Source organism: Bombina bombina, chromosome 8 (assembly GCF_027579735.1).
Source record: "Bombina bombina isolate aBomBom1 chromosome 8, aBomBom1.pri, whole genome shotgun sequence".
NCBI classification, from domain to species: domain Eukaryota; kingdom Metazoa; phylum Chordata; class Amphibia; order Anura; family Bombinatoridae; genus Bombina; species Bombina bombina.
In genome coordinates, this window is record NC_069506.1 from 258,507,997 (window position 1) to 258,531,626 (window position 23,630).

A 23,630-nucleotide genomic window follows, 5' to 3' on the forward strand; every position below is an offset into this window, starting at 1 on the left:
CAAATGAAAAGACAGATAATGCAAACAGGAGCCAGCAGGAGTCTGTAAAAGAGTGTATACATCCAACACTGTGGTGGGGTTTGATTAGGAGTATGAAAATCATCACAATGTTATTTAAAAAAAAAAAAAGCAAAACTATACATTGTTACAAACACTCCAGGATGGGCTATATAAATTTATCATCTACAAAACATTTATGCAAAAAAAATCTAGTGTACAATGTCTCTAATAGTTTACACATTTAAAAAGGACATTAACAACTCTGAGATTGCAATATAAAACATTATAATCAGTACAGCCTTTGCTGGTGTTCTCCACAGAAACTTTTTGCAAGTAAATTGGCATTAAGAAGTGACCAGGTCGGGGTATTGTAATACTATGTAACATTTTAACATTTTCTACTATTATTTATTTATGACGCACCATCATATTCTGCAGCGCTGTCCATGGATACAATTCATTTAAATAAAACAATATAAGACTTGTAAGACACAGGACACAATTTAAAAACACATACAGGAGGAATTGAGGGCCCTATTCCTGTAGGAACGTACAATCTAGAAGGGTAGGGGGTTGAGAAACAGGAGGTGAGGACTGCAAGATTGAGAAAGATGTTAATGCAGAGTTAGATGAAGGAAATGTTATGTAAGAAATATTATTGAATTGGGTGGTAGGCTTCTCTGAACAGAAAAGTCTTCAGAGAGCATTTAAAGAAAGGAAGATTAGGGCAAAGCCTGACAGCATGAGGGAGAGTGTTCCAGAGGGTAGGTGCTGACCGACAGAAGTCCTGCAGTCTAGCATGAGAGTAGAGCTGCAACAACTAATCGGCATAATCGATAATAATCGATTATGAAAATAGTTGTCAACAAATCTCATAATCGATTAGCTGGTTTGCAATTAGTTGGTCTGTGCACAACACCAGCTGCTTCACTCCAATGGGCTCCTGCACATGGTATTGTGTTTTATGTTTATGCCCTTAGCCTAAAGGACATCTGCAGATGTTTACTTTTCACTTTTTCAGGACAGTATAAGTTTACAACTGCCCCTAGCTTATCTGCAACCCAGATATAATAGTCATCATTTGGATCGTTTAAATTAAATCAGATAATATGAAACTATGCTTTGCATGATATAGCGCCAAGCTTGTTATTTACACCTAGCCCCTAGATTGATGGAAATTATTTAAATTGATGTGCACTATTATCTTTTTGCACAATTATTAGCTGATGCTTGCTATTGCTGATTATATGTACTGTATAAATAAACGTGTAAGGCTTTGTCCTGTTATTGATATACAGTCTTTAGCACTTTTGATTTGTTTTTTGTTTGTTTATATTTTTAGTACATTTTGATATGTACCAGATTAAACCTTTATAAGTATATATCTGTTATTTTTAGAGCGGACTAGATATTTCCCCTAACCTTTTAGCTGGTTATTTACCATTGCATATAGATATTCAAGATATTTTTTAATGTTAGAATGAAGTCAAGGGTTACTTTATTGAGAGGCCCCTTGCCAAGGTAAAAAACACTTTGCATTGGTGAAGAGCTAACAAAGATAAATATCCCACTTTGGTGAAAATGGCAAAAACCCTACTTATGCATCTCAAGCACCTCAACGCCATCTGAGTGCCTAGTTTCTGCTGCAGGAAATATAGCTGCAAACAGAAAAATAGCTTTAGCAAGAAGCATGTGGAGATGTTGAGATTTTTGCATTTCAATGCAAAGTTTCTGAAAGAGAGAATAACAGAATGTTATTAACAGTGATAGTCTAACTCTTTCTAATTCTACCTCTTTTCAAACAGTTTGTGGTTTTGTTTTGCTTAATTATAAAACTGTGTTCTGCTGCTTAAAAATTGGTCAAACAGTTGTGTTAATGTAAAGTTTTAGTCTGAAGTTTATATTTGTAACACTCAGTATGTGGATTTTATTTAAAATATAGGAAACAATTATTGATTCTTTTTTATCCAATTAGTCGATTAATTGAAAAAATAATCGGCCGATTAATCGATTATGAAAATAATCGTTAGTTGCACCCCTACATGAGAGGAGGTGATAGTTGCGGATGCAAGGAGCAGGTCATTGTTGGATCTTAGTGGGCGGGCTGGAGAATACTTGTTGAATAGAGAGGATAGGTAGAGGGGAGCGGTGTTGGTGAGCGCTTTGTATGTAAGGGTGAGAATTTTGAATTTAATTCTGCTGTGAATGGGGAGCCAATGAAGGGACTCGCAGAGAGGTGCAACAGATAAAGAACGATGGGAAAGGTGGCTCAGCCTGGCAGAGGCATTTAGGATGGATTGAAGGGGGGAGAGGCGGTAAAGGGGAAGGCCAGTAAGTAGGTTATTGCAGTAATCAAGTCGGGAAATAACAAGGGAGTGGATTATTTGCTTTGTGGTTTTAGTGCACAGAAAAGGTTGAATCTTGGTAGATGGTTGAGGCAGGATGTAGAAAGCGATTGGATATGAGGGGCGAAGGATAGATTTGAGTAAAGTGTAACTCTGAGGCAGCGGACTTGGGACGATGGGGAAATGGTGATGCCATCCACAGGGATAGAGAAGTCAGAAGTCGGCTAAGAGCTGGAGGGGGGATAAAAAGGAGTTCAGTCTTGGACATGTTAATCTTTAGGTGGTGAGAGGCCATCCAGGAAGAAATACCAGATAAGCAGTCACTGACATGAGAAAGGACAGAGGGAGAGAGAGAGCAGGGGTGGAGAGGTAGACCTGGGTGTCATCAGCATAGAGGTGATATTTGAAGCCATAACTGTTGATAAGTTTACCCAGAGAAAAAGTATAAATGGAGAAGAGTAGAGGACCCAGAACAGATTCTTGAGGTACTCCAACAGACAGAGGCATTGGAGAGGCGTCACCGGCAAATTAGTTGCATAATTTAACAATTTTATTAAATGGTAATTTGTGCATTTAAGATTGGTATAATTAGCTAATATTAGTATTTTTCAGAGTACTGACAATTTTTAGCCGGGTGATCCACCATTAAAAACATCCTGGTAGAGCACACTTTGAGATTGTAATATACAATGTTTATTTTTTACCAATCTTAATTGCACAAAATACAATTTATTTTGTACCCTCTTCTTGTAATTTAAAAATGGTTGGTTTTGTCAATTCCACTAAGTTTTTACAAAGAAATGGGCGGTGCCATGTTTGTACTTAAGTTTTACCCCTGTATCTGTTTTTGCTACTGAGGACAAATATAGACAGAGATAAAACAGGCAATAACTAACAATGCCTTTGTGGAAACCCTGTTAGTTACTTTAAAGGGCTATTAAAGATAAAATGACATGTTCATTTGTTAGAGCATGTAAATTTTATCCCTCCGACCCTGCAAAGCTATGTGTTTAACACCCACAAAGGGGTTAAACACATAAAGTACCAATCGGGAACTGCAGAGGACTGATGGTCCAGAGTGGAAACTGCCACTGCTATCAGCAGCACTAGAAGCACATAGCTTGACACTAATCAATTAGATCATGTCATTGTATTATTATAATCAGCCTTTAATAATCCCTATATTTGACACAGCCTTGTTTGCACTGACTTAATTTCCTGTTTTATATTTGTCCTGAATTGTCCTCAAAGTAGATAAAGGCAAAACCCTAGGTCCAAACATGGAAACGCCCTTTACTTTATAGAAACTAAACTAAACCTTTAAAAACATATCTTCAATATTTTAACAGCTATTATAATAAAAAAAAAAAACTCTACATACTATTCTTAGGTTAATCATTACTTTGAATGCATCATTATAGCCTTTATTTACATTGTATCCTTAGTTTCATTGTATAACATGGGAGTGGGCACTAAAAAAAACAAAAAAAAAAAAACACCTTTACATGAACTTCAAAAAACCAAGATCATTTTATAAAAAATGCAACTATATACTATTCTCAGGCTCATCTGTGCGCTCCACATATAATTTTGCCAGGTGGGTGGTATTATGAAGTAGCCACATAGGGCAGTGTAATACTTTGATTAATTATAACAAATGTATTAAATAACATTTTTAAATGTTTATTGCTCAAATTATTAGCCAACTTTAGTTTAATATTGGCTTAGCAGGGTGGTCAGTAAAATCAGCCAGTATTGTGCCCATTAAAAGCATTTATTGAGTGTCCCTATAAAGGGAAACTAAATAAAAAACACAATTCCTGTTTATTAGTTTAACAAAAAACACAACATACAGTACCCATTTTCCCATCTTTAGCTGTCATGTCATGCTTCTTCCCAAGAGAGACTGAAGCTCAAATTCTGTAACCTAAGTATGCAACAAAACGCCACAGATTTTCTAACATGAAACTCAAAATGAAGGGTTTCAGGACAAATATACCAAGCAGTCTTTAACAACTTTCCAATTTAGTTCTATTATCATATTTACTTTGTTCTCTTGGCATCTATTGTTGAATATACAAATGTTATTGCCAACATTGCTGTTTAATAGTGCTCTGGACATGCTCCTGAGCCTAACAAGGTAAACTGTTTAAAAAAGGCTACCAACAGAACAAAGTATATACAGTTTTGCTCATATGTTTACTTGCCTTGGCAGAATATATGATTTCTTAGCCATTTTTCAGAGAATATGAATGATAAAAACTTTTCTTTCACTCATGGTTAGTGTATGGCTGAAGCCATTTATTATCAATCATCTGTGTTTACTCTTTTTAAATCATAATGAAAACAAACTACTCAAATGACCCTGATCAAAAGTTTACATACCCCAGTTCTTAATACTGTGTATAGCCCCCTTTAACATCAATGACAGCTTGAAGTTTTTTGTGGTATTTGTGGATGAGGCTCTTTATCTTCTCAGATGGTAAATCTGCCCATTCTTCCTGGCAAAAAGCCTCCAGTTCCGGTATATTATTGGGCTGTCTTGCATGAACTGCACGTTTGAAATCTCCCCATGTCAGGGTGCCAGGAATCAGACTGAGACGAGAAGTACAAAAATAATCACACCTTTATTAATAACAAAAAATAATAAAAAAGTCCACAAGTCAAATAAGCCAGGAGTCAAAACCAGAGCTGGTAGTCAGACGAGCCGAGTCAGGAGCCAAAGCGAATAGTCAGACGAGCCGGAATCAGGAACAAGGAAAACAGCAGAGTCAGGAACAAGCCAGGAACCAGGAAGGACGTCAGACAGCCAGGTAATACACAGGAACTCACAAACAGGTCTGAGACAACGCAAAGCATACTGAACAGAGGCCCTTTAAATAATAAGTGATGACATCACAATTCTGAGACTGCATCCTGTCTCACACAGATGATGCACACCAGTCTGGCCATAAAAGGAAGTGCAGGAAATTAGCAGCATCCCCCCCACAATGCACCATAGTCAGCAAGAGAGGTGAGTAAAATGGCTGCCAGCAGCACATGGCAAACAAAACAGGGAAAAAACCCTGACACCCCAGAGTGGCTCAATGATATTGAGGTCAGGAGACTGAGATGGCCACTCCAGAACCTTCACTTTATTCTGCTGTAGCCAATGACAGGTCGACTTGGCCTTGTGTTTAGGATCATTGTCATGTTGGAATGTCCAAGTACGTCCCATGCGCAGCTTCCGGGCTGATGAATGCAAATTTTTCTACAGTATTTTTTGATAACATACTGCATTCATCTTGCCATCAATTCTGACCAAATTTCCCATGCCTTTGTAGCTCACACATCCCCAAAACATCAGCAATCCACCTCCGTGTTTCACAGTAGGAATGGTGTACCTTTCATCATAGGCCTTGTTGACTCCTCTCCAAATGTAGCATTTATGGTTGTGTCCATCACTCAAAATGACTTTGTGCCAGAAGGTTTGAGGCTTGTCTCTGTGCTGTTTGGCGTATTGTAAGCGGGATACTTTGTGGCATTTGCCTAGTAATGGCTTTCTTCTGGTGACTCGACCATGCAGCCCATCTTTCTTCAAGTGCCTCCTTATTGTGCATCTTGAAACAGCCACACCACATGTTTTCAGAGAGTCCTGTTCTACCTGACCGTGGTTTGGTTTCAACAGAACCCCTTATTTTCCACTTCTTGATAAGAGTTTGAACACTGCTGATTGAAATTCTCAATTGCTTGGATATCTTTTTATATCCCTTTCCTGTTTTATACAGTTCAACTACCTTTCCCTGCAGATCCTTTGACAATTCTTCTCCGTTCCCTATGACTCAGAATCCAGAAACGTCAGTGCAGCACTGGGTGAAAGATGCAAGGGTCTGTCAGGGGTCCAGAAACTCATTGACCTTTTATACACACACACTAATTACAAGCAAACAGATCACAGACGACAATGGTTACCTTTAATAGCCATTACCTTTAATAGTCATTCAAACTGCTTTGTGTCAACTTGTGTGCATGTTATCAGGCCAAAATCACCAGGGTATGTAAACTTTTGATTAGGGTCATTTGGGTAGTTTCTGTTGTCATTATGATTTTAAACGAGTAAACACAGTTGATTGATAATAAATGGCTTCAGCCAAACACTAACAATGAGTGAAAGAAAAGTTTGTGTTATCATTCATATTCTCTGAAAAATGGCCAATAAATCAAATTCTGCCAGGGTATGTAAACTTATGAGCACAAATGAATCTTAACAGAAGAAATTGGAGTACATTTCACAACAGAAGTAAATTGGAAAGTTGTTAAATGTTCTGAATCAGGAGTTTAACCCCTTAGCGACCGATGACGTGCTAGGTACGTCCTACAAAAACTGTCAGTGACCATGGACATACCTGGCACGTCATCCGGGAGCACTGGAAGTAATCGTTTATCGCTTCAGCCGCTCTTAGCGTACTGCCACAATGCCTTGATATTGAGGCATTGTGCAATACCTACCAGAGGGTAACCAATGCAGAGAGTGCGACTCTGTGGTCCTCTCCCTGCATCGGGTAGCGATGGTGCTGATCGTTGGTGACGTGGGAGGGTTAGGAGGGAGGCGGGTAGGCGGCCCATCGCTGGAGGGGGACGGGACAAGGTGGGACTGCTATGCTACAGAAAAAAAACAGTGGCAGGATGGGGAAGGAGGGAGATGGGGATCCTAGACATGGAGGGGGGGGGGGGAATTAGAGGGTAGGGACGTATATATTCTCGGATGGGGACAGGGTAAATGAGGGAGGGGGGAGGTAGGGGGCAGCTACACTACAGAAAAAATATTTATTAAAAAATAATAATAATACTGGAAACTGGTTACTGGCAGATAGCTGCCAGTACCTAAGATGGTGGCTAAAAGGTAGAGGGGAGGTTTAGAGAGCTGTTTGGGGGGGGGGGGGGGGGAAGAGAGATCAGGGAGGTGTATTAAAAAAAAAAAAAGCCAGTACTTAATAGGAAAGTCAAAATTAAACCTGCATGAGTCATATAGAGCATGTAATTTTAAGACACTTAAATTCACTTCTATTTTCAAATGTGCTTCGTTATCTTAGTATCCCTTGTTTTAAACTGAAAACGCACATATCATACACCAGTGGAAGCTGCTGCTAATTGGTGCCTGCACACATTTGTCTCTTGTGCTTGGGCAACTAGATGTGTTCAGCTAGCTGCCAGTAGTTACGATTCAGTTACAGCATGTGATTTTAAATAACTTTCCAATTTACTTTTATCTAATTTGTTTTGTTCCCTTGGTAGCCTTTGCTGAAAAGTATACCTAGGTAGGCTAAAGACTTGCTGATTAGTGGCTGCACCTATATCCCTCATGTTATTGGCTTACGCAATGTGTTCAGCTAGCTCCCACTATTGCATTGCTGCTTCTTCAACAAAGGATACCAAAATAATTAGATAAAAGTAAATATGAAATATATTTGGAAGTTGTTTAACCCCTTAATGACCACAATGTACCCTGTATGTCACTGGTCGTTAAGGGTTTTTTCAGGACATAATAGCACAAGTCTAGCAAGAACACGCTATTAATGCCCTCCCTCCAGCAAGCTTTGTGGAATAGAGCAGTCTCAATGCTGGTTGCAAGACCGCGCTATAAAACAATCAAGTCCCAAAAAAAGGCCAGTGACATACAGGGTACATCGCTGGTCCTTAAGGGGTTAAAATTGTTTTCCCTATCTGAATCATGAAAGAAAAAATATACTTTATGTAATTTTGAGATTATTGTCCATGTTGGTGCTTTTAAAACATATTATACACAGCTTTTTTGCAAATCAGTACTCGTTTTGTGAATTCTTGCACATGCTCAGTAGGAGCCAGTGCAAGTATGAAAAAAAATTTGCAAAATTTGATAAAGGAAGTAATTTGGAAAGTGTCTTAAAAGGGACATTATACACTTTTTACATGCATAAATGTTTTGTAGATGATCTATTAATATAACCCATAAAGTTTTTTGTTTGTTTGTTTTTTTTAAAAAATGTATAGTTTTGCTTATTTTTAAATAACATTGCTCTGATTTTCAGACTCCTAGCCAAGCCTCAAAGTGTTATGAGAATACCGTCAGATACCTACTCCAGCTTGCTCCTGTTTGTGTAATGGGTCTTTTCATATGCAAAAGAAGGGGGAGGGGGGAGTGTCTTATTTCCCACTTGCAGTGGGCTTTCCAGCTACCTTTTAAACAAAGCTAAACAGAGCTTCTAAGTAAGTTTTTAAAAAACATAATTTATGTAAGAACTTACATACTTACCTGCCCCAAGGCAGAACATACAGTGATCTGAGATGTCATCGCAGAAAATGCAGAAAGTCTGCAGAAAGAACAGGACACATGCAGGAACCGTTAGGGCTTGAACTTTGTAGTGCTGCTCCACATTAGACAGTTCTCTTCAAACAGAGCTGTGCTCTGGTTGAAGTGTATAAGTTTTTCTTAACACAGTGCATCCAGAGCAAAGTTCTGTTTGAAGTGAGCAGTCAAAGATGCAGTAGCGCTGCAAAGCAGCAGCAGCACATTGCTTGTTTACTGGCTCTCAGAGATTTTTTCAAACCCGCCCCCTAGCCTTTCCCAGTCTGCAAAATTGTTTATTCTGAATTTTAAAATGTCTTTTTTGTATGCAGCTAATTTGCAATGCAACTATATTATAAAGCATTAAAAATTGCTTTATTCTTCAGTTAACCAACACATTGCAGTTGAACTGGTGCATTAGTGTAACTGTCTAATTTAAAATATAATTTTATTTAAAAATGACCCGCAGAAAAATTTTTACTAAAAAAAAATCTCATCGCAGAAAGTGAAGAAAAGTTCTGCCTCTGGGCTTACCTGATAAATTAATTTCTTTCATATTGGCAAGAGTCCATGAGCTAGTGACGTATGGGATATACATTCCTACCAGGAGGGGCAAAGTTTCCCAAACCTCAAAATGCCTATAAATACACCCCCCACCACACCCACAATTCAGTTTAATGAATAGCAAAGAAGTGGGGTGATAAGAAAGGAGCGAAAGCATCAACAAGGAATTGGAATAATTGTGCTTTATACAAAAAAATCATAACCACCACAAAAAGGGTGGGCCTCATGGACTCTTGCCAATATGAAAGAAATTAATTTATCAGGTAAGTTCTTACATTAATTATGTTTTCTTTCATGTAATTAGCAAGAGTCCATGAGCTAGTGACGTATGGGATGGCAAATACCCAAGATGTGGAACTCCACGCAAGAGTCACTAGAGAGGGAGGGATAAAAATAAAGACAGCCAATTACACTGAAAAAATAATCCACAACCCAAATCAAAAGTTTTAATCTTTATAATGAAAAAAACTGAAATTATAAGCAGAAGAATCAAACTTAAACAGCTGCCTGAAGTACTTTTCTACAATAAACTGCTTCTGAAGAAGAGAGAACATCAAAATGGTAGAATTTAGTAAATGTATGCAAAGAAGACTAAGTTGCTGCTTTGCAAATCTGATCAACAGAAGCTTCATTCTTAAAAGCCCAGGAAGTAGAAACTGACCTAGTAGAATGAGCTGTAATCCTCTGAGGTGGGGATTTACCCGACTCCAAATAAGCATGATGAATCAAAAGCTTTAACCAAGAAGCCAAAGAAATGGCAGAAGCCTTCTGACCTTTCCTAGAACCAGAAAAGATAACAAATAGACTAGAAGTCTTTCTGAACTCTTTAGTAGCTTCAACATATTTCAAAGCTCTAACCACATCCAAAGAATGCAAAGATCTTTCCAAAAAATTCTTAGGATTAGGACACAACGAAGGGACAACAATTTCTCTACTAATGTTGTTGGAATTCACAACTTTAGGTAAAAATTTAAATGAAGTCCGCAAACCAGCCTTATCCTGATGAAAAATCAGAAAAGGAGATTCACAAGAAAGAGCAGATAATTCAGAAACTCTTCTAGCAGAAGAGATGGCCAAAAGAAACAATACTTTCCAAGAAAGTAATTTAATGTCCAGAGAATGCATAGGCTCAAACGGAGGAGCCTGTAAAGCTCTCAAAACCAAATTAAGACTCCAAGGAGGAGAAATTGACTTAATGACAGGCTTGATACGAACCAAAGCCTGTACAAAACAACGAATGTCAGGAAGATTAGCAATCTTTCTGTGAAACAGAACAGAAAGAGCCGAGATTTGTCCTTTCATGGAACTTGCAGACAAACCCTTATCCAAACCATCCTGAAGAAACTGTAAAATTCTAGGAATTCTAAAAGAATGCCAAGAGAATTTATGAGAAGAACACCATGAAAACAGAATTTATGCTTACCTGATAAATTACTTTCTCCAACGGTGTGTCCTGTCCACGGCGTCATCCTTACTTGTGGGATATTCTCTTCCCCAACAGGAAATGGCAAAGAGTCCCAGCAAAGCTGGTCACATGGTCCCTCCTAGGCTCCGCCCACTCCAGTCATTCGACCGACTGACAGGAGGAAATATATATAGGAGAAACCATATGGTACCGTGGTGACTGTAGTTAGAGAAAATAATTCATCAGACCTGATTAAAAAACCAGGGCGGGCCGTGGACCGGACACACCGTTGGAGAAAGTAATTTATCAGGTAAGCATAAATTCTGTTTTCTCCAACATTGGTGTGTCCGGTCCACGGCGTCATCCTTACTTGTGGGAACCAATACCAAAGCTTTAGGACACGGATGAAGGAAGGGAGGGAGCAAATCAGGTTACCTAAACGGAAGGCACCACAGCTTGCAAAACCTTTCTCCCAAAAATAGCCTCCGAAGAAGCAAAAGTATCAAATTTGTAAAATTTGGCAAAAGTGTGCAGTGAAGACCAAGTCGCTGCCTTACATATCTGGTCAACAGAAGCCTCGTTCTTGAAGGCCCATGTGGAAGCCACAGCCCTAGTGGAGTGAGCTGTGATTCTTTCAGGAGGCTGCCGTCCGGCAGTCTCATAAGCCAATCGGATAATGCTTTTAAGCCAAAAGGAAAGAGAGGTAGAAGTCGCTTTTTGACCTCTCCTTTTACCAGAATAAACAACAAACAAAGAAGATGTTTGTCTGAAATCTTTAGTAGCCTCTAAATAGAACTTTAGAGCACGGACAACGTCCAAATTGTGTAACAAACGTTCCTTCTTTGAAACTGGATTCGGACACAAAGAAGTTACAACTATCTCCTGGTTAATATTTTTGTTAGAAACAACTTTAGGAAGAAAACCAGGCTTAGTACGCAAAACCACCTTATCTGCATGGAACACCAGATAAGGAGGAGAACACTGCAGAGCAGATAACTCTGAAACTCTTCTAGCAGAAGAAATTGCAACCAAAAACAAAACTTTCCAAGATAGTAACTTAATATCTATGGAATGTAAAGGTTCAAACGGAACCCCTTGAAGAACTGAAAGAACTAGATTTAGACTCCAGGGAGGAGTCAAAAGTCAGTAAACAGGCTTGATCCTAACCAAAGCCTGAACAAATGCTTGAACATCTGGCACAGCTGCCAGTCTTTTGTGTAGTAAGACAGATAAAGCAGAGATCTGTCCCTTTAGAGAACTTGCAGATAATCCTTTCTCCAAACCTTCTTGTAGAAAGGAGAGAATCTTAGGAATTTTTATCTTATTCCATGTGAATCCCTTGGATTCACACCAACAGATATATCTTTTCCATATTTTATAGTAAATCTTTCTAGTTACAGGTTTTCTGGCCTGAACCAGAGTATCTATCACAGAATCTGAAAACCCACGCTTTGATAGAATCAAGCGTTCAATCTCCAAGCCGTCAGTTGGAGGGAAACCAGATTTGGATGTTCGAATGGACCCTGAACAAGAAGGTCCTGTCTCAAAGGTAGCTTCCATGGTGGAGCCGATGACATATTCACCAGGTCTGCATACCAAGTCCTGCGTGGCCACGCAGGAGCTATCAAGATCACCGAAGCCCTCTCCTGATTGATCCTGGCTACCAGCCTGGGAATGAGAGGAAACGGTGGGAATACGTAAGCTAGGTTGAAAGTTCAAGGTGCTACTAGTGCATCTACTAGAGTCGCCTTGGGATCCCTGGATCTGGACCCGTAGCAAGGAACCTTGAAGTTCTGACGAGACGCCATCAGATCCATGTCTGGAATGCCCCATAATTGAGTTATTTGGGCAAAGATTTCCGGATGGAGTTCCCACTCCCCCGGATGAAATGTCTGACGACTCAGAAAATCCGCTTCCCAATTTTCCACTCCTGGGATGTGGATCGCAGACAAGTGGCAGGAGTGATCCTCCGCCCATTGAATTATTTTGGTCACTTCTTTCATCGCCAGGGAACTCTTTGTTCCCCCCCTGATGATTGATATATGCAACAGTCGTCATGTTGTCTGATTGGAACCTTATGAATTTGGCCTTTGCTAGTTGAGGCCAAGCTCTGAGAGCATTGAATATCGCTCTCAGTTCCAGAATGTTTATCGGGAGGAGAGACTCTTCCCGAGACCATAGACCCTGAGCTTTCAGGGATTCCCAGACTGCACCCCAGCCCACTAGACTGGCGTCGGTCGTGACAATGACCCACTCTGGCCTGCGGAAGCTCATTCCCTGGGACAGATGGTCCAGGGTCAGCCACCAACGGAGTGAATCTCTGGTCTTTTGATCTACTTGAATCATTGGAGACAAGTCTGTATAATCCCCATTCCACTGTTTGAGCATGCACAGTTGTAATGGTCTTAGATGAATTCGTGCAAAAGGAACTATGTCCATTGTTGCAACCATCAATCCTACTACTTCCATGCACTGCGCTATGGAAGGACGAGGAACAGAATGAAGCACTTGACAAGAGCTTAGAAGTTTTGATTTTCTGACCTCTGTCAGAAAAATCCTCATTTCTAAGGAATCTATTATTGTTCCCAAGAAGGGAACTCTTGTTGACGGGGACAGAACTCTTTTCTTTGTTCACCTTCCATCCGTGAGATGTGAAAAAGGCTAGAACGATGTCCGTATGAGCCTTTGCTTTTGACAGGGACGACGCTTGTATTAGAATGTCGTCCAAGTAAGGTACTACTGCAATGCCCCTTGGTCTTAGAACCGCTAGAAGGGAACCTAGCACCTTTGTGAAAATCCTTGGAGCAGTGGCTAATCCGAATGGGAGAGCCACAAACTGGTAATGTTTGTCCAGAAAAGCGAACCTTAGGAACTGATGATGTTCTTTGTGGATAGGAATATGTAGGTACGCATCCTTTAGATCCACGGTAGTCATAAATTGACTTTCCTGGATGGTGGGTAGAATCGTTCGAATAGTTTCCATTTTGAACGATGGTACCCTGAGAAATTTGTTTAGGATCTTCAAATCCAAAATTGGTCTGAACGTTCCCTCTTTTTTGGGAACTACGAACAGATTGGAATAAAATCCCATTCCTTGTTCCTTTATTGGAACTGGGTGTATCACTCCCATCTTTAACAGGTCTTCTACACAATGTAAGAATGCCTGTCTCTTTATTTGGTTTGAGGATAAGTGAGACTTGTGGAACCTTCCCCTTGGGGGTAGTTCCTTGAATTCCAGGAGATAACCTTGAGAAACTATTTCTAGCGCCCAAGGATCCTGAACATCTCTTGCCCAAGCCTGAGCAAAGAGAGAGAGTCTGCCCCCCACCAGATCCGGTCCCGGATCGGGGGCTACTCCTTCATGCTGTTTTGTTAGCAGTGGCAGGCTTCTTGGCCTGCTTACCCTTGTTCCAGCCTTGCATTGGTTTCCAGGCTGGTTTGGGTTGTGAGGCATTACCCTCTTGCTTAGAGGATGCAGAATTAGAGACTGGTCCATTTCTGCGAAAGGGATGAAAATTAGGCTTATTTTTAGCCTTAAAAGACCTATCCTGTGGAAGGGCGTGGCCCTTTCCCCCAGTGATGTCTGAAATAATCTCTTTCAAATCAGGTCCAAATAAAGTTTTACCTTTGAAAGGGATGTTAAGCAATTTTGTCTTGGATGACACATCCGCTGACCAAGACTTTAGCCAAAGCGCTCTGCGCGCCACGATAGCAAACCCTGAATTTTTCGCCGCTAATCTTGCTAATTGCAAAGCGGCATCTATAATAAAAGAGTTAGCCAATTTAAGTGCGTGAACTCTGTCCATAACCTCCTCATACGGAGTTTCTCTACTGAGCGACTTTTCTAGTTCCTCGAACCAGAACCACGCTGCTGTAGTGACAGGAACAATGCATGAAATTGGTTGTAGAAGGTAGCCTTGCTGTACAAAAATCTTTTTAAGCAAACCTTCCAATTTTTTATCCATAGGATCTTTGAAAGCACAACTATCTTCAATAGGAATAGTAGTGCGTTTGTTTAGAGTAGAAACTGCCCCCTCGACCTTGGGGACTGACTGCCATAAGTCCTTTCTGGGGTCGACCATAGGAAATAATTTCTTAAATATAGGGGGAGGAACAAAAGGTATGCCAGGTTTTTCCCACTCCTTATTTACTATGTTCGCCACCCGCTTGGGTATAGGAAAAGCGTCGGGGGGCACCGGAACCTCTAGGAACCTGTCCATCTTGCATAATTTCTCTGGAATGACCAAATTGTCACAATCATCCAGAGTAGATAACACCTCCTTAAGCAGTATGCGGAGATGTTCAAATTTAAATTTAAATGTCACAACATCAGGTTCAGCTTGATGAGAAATTTTTCCTGAATCAGAAATTTCTCCATCAGACAAAACCTCCCTCATGACCCCTTCAGATTGGTGTGAGGGTATGACAGAACAATTATCATCAGCGTCCTCTTGCTCTTCAGTGTTTAAAACAGAGCAATCGCGCTTTCTCTGATAAGTAGGCATTTTGGATAAAAGATTTGCTATGGAGTTATCCATTACAGCCGTTAATTGTTGCATGGTAATAAGTATTGGCGCACTAGATGTACTAGGGGCCTCCTGCATGGGCAAAACTGGTGTAGACACAGTAGGAGATGATGTAGTATCATGTTTATTCCCCTCATTTGAGGAATCATCTTGGGCAATATCATTATTTGTGGCAGTACTGTCCTTACTTTGTTTGGACGCTATGGCACAATTATCACATAAATTTAAATGGGGAGACACATTGGCTTTCATACATATAGAACATAGCTTATCTGAAGGTACAGACATGTTAAACAGGCTTAAACTTGTCAACAAAGCACAAAAAACGTTTTAAAATAAAACCGTTACTGTCACTTTAAATTTCAAACAGAAAACACTTTATTACTGAATATGTGAAAAAGTATGAAGGAATTGTTCAAAAATTACCAAAATTTCACCACAGTGTCTTAAAGCCTTAAAAGTATTGCACACCAAATTTCAGAGCTTTAACCCTTAAAATAACGGAACCGGAGCCGTTTTTCAATTTAACCCCTATACAGTCCCAGCTATAGTCTTTGCTAAGACCCAACCAAGCCCTGAGGGGAATACGATACCAAATGACGCCTTCTAAAAGCTTTTTCAGAGATTCTTAGATCCTCACACATGCATCTGCATGCCCTGCTCTTAAAAAACAACTGCACATTAATGGCGCGAAAATGAGGCTCAGTCTATGACTAGAAAGGCCCCCTGACTGAAAAAGGTGTCCAATACAGTGCCTGCCGTTTTATAAGCGTTCCCCAAGATTATAAATGTCAAATGTTAGCCTAAATCTGAATAACATGCACAAATAAAGCAATCGATTTAGCCCATAAAAATGTCTACCAGTTTTTTAGCCCATAATAAGCCCTTTATTCTGTTTGTTTGACTAAGAAAATGGCTTACCGGTCCCCATGAGGGGAAATGACAGCCTTCCAGCATTACACAGTCTTGTTAGAAATATGGCTAGTCATACCTTAAGCAGAAAAGTCTGCTAACTGTTTCCCCCAACTGAAGTTACTTCATCTCAACAGTCCTATGTGGAAACAGCAATCGATTTTAGTTACTGTCTGCTAAAATCATCTTCCTCTTACAAACAGAAATCTTCATCCTTTTCTGTTTCAGAGTAAATAGTACATACCAGCACTATTTTAAAATAACAAACACTTGATAGAAGAATAAAAACTACATTTAAACACCAAAAAACTCTTAACCATCTCCGTGGAGATGTTGCCTGTGCAACGGCAAAGAGAATGACTGGGGTGGGCGGAGCCTAGGAGGGACCATGTGACCAGCTTTGCTGGGACTCTTTGCCATTTCCTGTTGGGGAAGAGAATATCCCACAAGTAAGGATGACGCCGTGGACCGGACACACCAATGTTGGAGAAATGTAAGTCTTCCAAACTCGGTAGTAAATCTTTCTAGACACAGATTTGCGAGCCTGCAACATAGTATTAATCACTGAGTCAGAGAAACCTCTATGACTAAGCACTAAGCTTCAATCTCCATACCTTCAAATTTAATGATTTGAGCTCCTGATGGAAAAACGGACCTTGAGATAGAAGGTCTAGCCTTAACGGAAGTGGCCAAGGTTGGCAACTGGACATCTGAACAAGATCCGCATACCAAAACCTGTGTGGCCATGCTGGAGCCACCAGCAGTACAAATGAACGCTCCATTATGATTTTTGAAATCACGCTGGGAAGAAGAACTAGAGGCGGAAAGATATAAGCAGGTTGATAATTCCAAGGAAGTGACAACGCATCCACTACTTCCGCCTGAGGATCCCTGGACCTGGACAGGTACCTGGGAAGTTTCCTGTTTAGATGAGAAGCCATCAGATCTATTTCTGGAAGCTCCCACATCTGAACAATCTGAAGAAACATATCAGGATGAAGAGACCATTCTCCCGGATGTAAAGTCTGGCGGCTGAGATTATCTGCTTCCCAATTGTCTATACCTGGGATATGGACCGCAGAGATTAGACAGGAGCTGGATTCCGCCCATGCAAGTATTCGAGATACTTCTTTCATAGCTTGAGGACTGTGAGTCCCACCTTGATGATGGACATACGCCACGGTTGTGACATTGTCTGTCTGAAAACAAATAAACGATTCTCTCTTCAGAAGGGGCCAGAACTGAAGAGCTCTGAGAATCGCACAGAGTTCCAATATATTGATTGGTAATCTCGCCTCTTGAGATTTCCAAACCCCCTGCGCTGTCAGAGATCCCCAGACAGCTCCCCAACCTGAAAGACTCGCATCTGTTGAAATCACAGTCCAGGTTGGACGAAGAAAAGAAGCCCCCTGAATCAAACAGTGGTGATCTAACCACCAAGTCAGAGATAGTCGAGTATTGGGATTTAAGGATATTAATTGTGATATCTTTGTATAATCCCTGCACCATTGGTTCAGCATACAAAGCTGAAGAGGTCTTGTGAAAACGAGCAAAGGGGATCACGTCCGATGCTGCAGTCATGAGACCTAAAACCTCCATGCACATAGCTACTGAAGGGAATTCAGACGTCTTTTGTCTGTTAGAGACAAAGTCATGGATACTGAATCTATTTGGAATCTTAAAAAGGTTACCCTTGTCTGAGGAATCAAGGAACTCTTTGGTAAATTGATCCTCCAACCATGTTTTTGAAGAAACAACACTAGTTGATTCGTGTGAGATTCTGCAGAATGTAAAGACTGAGCAAGTACCAAGATATCGTCCAAATAAGGAAACACCGCAATACCCCGCTCTCTCATTACAGAGAGTAGGGCACCGAGAACCTTTGAAAAGATCCTTGGAGCGGTTGCTAAGCCAAAAAGAAGAGCAACAATTTGGTAATGCTTGTCTAGAAAAGAGAATCTCAGGAACTGATAGTGATCTGGATGAATCGGAATATGAAGATAAGCATCCTGTAAGTCTATTGTGGACATATAATGCCCTTGCTGAACAAAAGGAAGAATAGTCCTTATAGTAACCATTTTGAATGTTGGTATTCTTACATAATGATTAAAAATTTTTAGATCCAGAACTGGTCTGAAAGAATTCACTTTCTTTGGAACAATGAACAGATTTGAATAAAAAACCAGACCCCGTTCCAGATATGGAACTGGCACAATTACCCCAGATGACTCAAGGTCTGAAACATACTTCAGGAAAGCCTGAGCCTTTACTGGGTTCACTGGAATGCGTGAGAGAAAGAATCTTCTCACAGGCGGTCTTACCTTGAAACCTATTCTGTACCCTTGAGAAACAATGTTCTGAATCCAATGATTTTGAATTGAATTGATTTAAACATCTTTGAAAAATCGTAGTCTGCCCCCTACCAGCTGTGCTGGAATGAGGGCCGCACCTTCATGCGGACTTGGGGGCTGGTTTTGATTTTCTAAAAGGCTTGGATTTATTCCAGACTGGAGAAGGCTTCCAATTGGAAACCGTTCCTTTAGGGGAAGGGTCAGGCTTCTGCTCCTTATTCTGACGAAAGGAACGAGAACGGTTAGCAGCCCTAAATTTACCCTTAGATTTTTTATCCTGAGGCAAAAAAGCTCCCTTCCCCCCCAGTGACAGTTGAAATTATAGAATCCAACTGAGAACCAAACAATTTATTACCTTGGAAAGAGATAGCAAAGTTGACTTAGAAGTCATATCCGCATTCCAAGATTTAAGCCATAAAGCTCTTCTAGCTAAAATAGCTAAAGACATATACCGGACATCAATTCTAATGATATCAAAAATGGCATCACAAATGAAATTATTAGCATGTTGAATTAGCTTAACAATGCTATATACATTAGGATCTGGTACTTGTTGCGCTAAATCCTCCAACCAAAAAGTTGAAGCCGCAGCAACATCAGCCAAAGAAATAGCAGGCCTAAGAAGATGACCTAAACATAAATAAGCCTTCCTAAGATAAGATTCAAGCTTCCTATCTAAAGGGTCTTTAAAAGAAGTACTATCTGCCATAGGAATAGTAGTACATTTAGCAAGAGTAGAGATAGCCCCATCAACTTTGATAGATTGGAGTTTTGGAAAAAAATCCCCAGACGGCAAAGGGTACAGTCTCTTAAACCTTGAAGAAGGAGTAAATTAAGTACCCAAACTATTCCATTCCCTAGAAATTACATCTGAAATAGCATCAGGAACTGGAAAAACCTCTGGAATAACTACATGAGGTTTAAAAACCTAATTTAAACGTTTACTGGTTTTAATATCAAGAGGACTAGACTCCTCCATATCTAATGCAATCAACACCTCTTTTAATAAAGAACGAATAAACTCCATTTTAAATAAATATGAAGATTTGTCAGTGTCAATATCTGAGGCAGAATCTTCTGAACCAGATAGATCCTCATCAGAGATAGATAAATCAGAATGCTGGCAGTCATTTAAAAATTCATCAAATTTATGAGAAGTTTTAAAAGACCTTTTACGTTTATTAGAAGGTGGTATAACTGACAGGGCCTTCTGAATAGAATTAGAAACAAATTTCCTCACATTAACAGGAATATTCTGAGCATTAGATGTTGAAGGAACAACAACAGGTAATGGATTACTACTAATGGAAATATTGTCTGCTTTTGAAAGTTTATCATGACAACTAACACAAACTACAGCCGGAGGAACAGTTACAACAAGTTTACAACAAATGCACTTAGCTTTGGAAAAACCGATATCAGGCAGCAGCATTCCAGAAGTAGATTCTGATACAGGGTCAGATTGAGACATCTTGCAATATGTAATAGAAAAAACAACATATAAAGCAAAATTATCAAATTCCTTATATGACAGTTTCAGGAATGGGAAAAATGCAAACAGAATAAGCCTCTGGAAACCAGAAGCAACAAGAAACAATGACTTAAATAATGTCAAAAAAACTGGCGCCAAGTATGACGCCCACAATTGACAAAATATTTTTTGGCCCCAAAAACATCTGCAACAAACACGAGCGTCATAGATGACGCAACTACGTGAAAACTCTCGGCGCCAACTAAGACGCCGGAAATGACGTCATAACGTCAACAAACATAATTTTCGCGCCAAAAAAGTATTGCGCCAAAAATTAATGAATAAATTATAGCATTTTGTGCTCCCGCGAGCCTAACAGCCCGCAATTTAGAAAGAAGAGTCAAATTGAAAAATTTTCAGGTAAGAAATTTTTTTATTCATATGCATTTCCCAAAATCAAACTGACAGTCTGTAAGAAGGAAATATACTGATTAACCTGAATCATGGCAAATATAAGTATAAAACATATTTAGAACTTTGCATATAAAGTGCCAAACCATAGCTGAGAGTGCCATAAATAAAATAAAACATACTTACCAAAAGACACTCATCTACACAAAGTAGATAGCCAAACCAGTACTGAAACGAGAATCAGCAGAGGTAATGGAATATAAGAGTATATTGTCGATCTGAAAAGGGAGGTACTCTACGACCAAAAACAGAGAACCTATGAAATAGATCCCCGTTAGGTTGACCATTGCATTCAATAGGTAATACTCCCTTCACATCCCTCTGTCATTCACTGCACTCTGAGAGAAAAACGGGCTTCAGCATGCTGCGAAGCGCATATCAACGTAGAAATCTAGCACAAACTTACTTCACCACCTCCATAGGAGGCAAAGTTTGTAAAACAGAATTGTGGGTGTGGTGGGGGGTGTATTTATAGGCATTTTGAGGTTTGGGAAACTTTGCCCCTCCTGGTAGGAATGTATATCCCATATGTCACTAGCTCATGGACTCTTGCCAATTACATGAAAGAAACCGTTTTATACTGGATTTTTATATCAGTATCTGTGCATCTTATTCTTTATAGAAGTGTCTATTACATGCAGTTATTTTAAAAGGAGTGTATACTGTCCCTTTAAAACTGCAGCCTCTTTCTGAATCATAACATTTAAAGTGGTTTAAGATTGCCTGCCCTATCGGAATCATGAAAGCTTAATTTTGATTTGAGTGCAACTTTAAGATGCTGATTTAGATTATGCATATATCAAATTTAATTTTTAAATACGTTTTAAATCTGTAAAAATGATATTAATAGACACTAATATATTCAATGAAAGTTTTTTTTTACAAGGTTCTGTAATACATCTGATCAGTATTAGCAAGTTAGACAATATTTTTTTCTTTTCTTTCATGGGAGGAATAAGGTTTGCTCAATTCAAGCCTTTGGGACTTAAACACTCCCTTCTGTACCAAGGGACAGATAATGTGCTTACAGTACAGACACTGCTATTAAAGCCGATACACAACTTACTAATAGTATAGCAACAGCTACCATGGCTTTGTAGCTGAGATAAGATTAAGGGCAGATTGCCAGAACATTAACAATTGTGGGTAGGGAAATCTGCAGTGAAATGTAGACCATTCATTAAACATTTACAGACAACGCCATTGCTTGAAGTATAATATTTCTATTGACAAGTCCCACGTTATCGAACATTTAGTTACAATTTGTTTGGTGGAGTGATGTTTAGTGTAATCAATGGTTAGGCGTAAACAATAAGTAATCGGATACAGTCCTAGCTCTGCCAATGTTGGCTGCTAGTTTGCGCTGTGTGTGTTAAATGACTACTCAAGGGACCAAAAAGAATCTCTCTCTCTCAGCCAGGCAGTTAAAATAGCTATTTATATACAATAGATTTCCCCATCCTTGCATTTAATCCATTTCCTTTTCTAAAGCATTTCCTGCTCTGTGATGATGAATGTGAATAATATTAACAAATATTACTTCTATAAAAAGGTACAGTACAACTTAAAAAGTCAAATTTATTTTCTCTTTGTTGAATCTATCTTAAACAGTTTTATTTTAAAATAAATTAGCATTGGAAAAAAGAGATGTCCCTGCTCTTTAATACAAAATAATTATGCTGGTGGGGCATATCAATACCTACCAATTAAGCTTTGTGATTTTTCCTTTTTTGGCAGTGGGAAGTGTGTAGCCATTATTTTCCTATTAGATTCTAAATTAACCCCTTAATGACCAGACCATTTTTCAATTTTCTTACCCTTAATGACAAAGGCTATTTTTACATTTCTGCTGTGTTTGTGTTTAGCTGTAATTTTCCTCATTCATTTATTTTACCCACACATATTATATACCGTTTTTCTCGCCATTAAATGGAATTTCTAAAGATACCATTATTTTCATCATATCTTATAATTTCCTATAAATTTTTTTATAAAATATGAGGAAAAAAAAAAAACACTTTTTCTAACTTTGACCACCAAAATCTGTTACACATCTACAATCACCAAAAAACACCCATGGTAAATAGTTTCTAAATTTTGTCCTGAGTTTAGAAATACCCAATGTTTTCATGTTCTTTACTTTTTTTGCAAGTTATAGGGCAATAAATACAAGTAGCACTTTGCTATTTCCAAATCACTTTTTTTCAAAATTAGCGCTAGTTACATTGGGACACTGATATCTGTCAGGAATCCCTGAATATCCCTTGACATGTATATATTTATTTTTAGAAGACATCCCAAAGTATTGATCTAGGTCCATTTTGGTATATTTCATGCCACCATTTCACCGCCAAATGTGATCAAATAAAAAAAAAAAGTTAACTTTTTCACAAATTTTGTCACAAACTTTAGGTTTCTCACTGAAATTATTTACAAACAGCTTCTGCAATTAAGGCACAAATTGTTGTAAATGCTTCTTTGTGATCCCCTTTGTTCAGAAATAGCAGACATATATGGCTTTGGGGTTGCTTTTTGGTAATTAGAAGGCCGCTAAATGGCGCTGTGCACCACACGTGTTTTATGCCCAGCAGTGAAGGGGTTAATTAGGGAGCTTGTAGGGTTAATTTTAGCTTTAGTGTAGTGTAGTAGACAACCCGAAGTATTGATCTAGGCCCATTTTGATATATTTCATGCCACAATTTCACCGCCAAATGCGAGCAAATTATAAAAAAAAAAATTCATTTTTCACAATTTTAGGCTTCTCACTGAAATTATTTACAAACAGCTTGTGCTATTATGGCACAAATTGTTGTAAAAGCTTCTTTGGGATCCCCTTTGTTCAGAAATAGCAGACTTATATGGCTTTGGCATTGCTTTTTGGTAATTAGAAGGCCGCTAAATGCTGCTGCGCACCACACGTAAACTATGCCCAGCAGTGAAGGGGTTAATTAGGTAGGTTGTAGGGAGCTTGCAGGGTTAATTTTAGCTTTAGGGTAGAGATCAGCCTCCCACCTGACACATCCCACCCCCTGATCCCTCCCAAACAGCTCTCTTCCCTCCCCCACAATTGTCCCCGCCATCTTAAGTACTGGCAGAAAGTCTGCCAGTACTAAAAAAAGGAGTTTTTTTTTTTATTAAAAAAATTAAAATATTTTAGCTGTGATGGACTCCTGCCTTAGCCCCAACCTCCATGATCCCCCCCCCCCAGCTCTCTAACCCTCTCCCCTATCTAATTGCCGCCATCTTGGGTACTGGCAGCTGTCTGCCAGTACCAAATTTGC

General features: G+C 39.4%; 1 protein-coding gene across 3 annotated transcripts in view; it reads right to left on the bottom strand.

Annotated features, from left to right (window-relative positions):
• LOC128639107 (beta-1,4-galactosyltransferase 3) overlaps positions 1 to 23,630 on the bottom strand; it is a 443,577-nt gene that overhangs the window by 206,437 nt on the left and 213,510 nt on the right. The window lies entirely within an intron of this gene.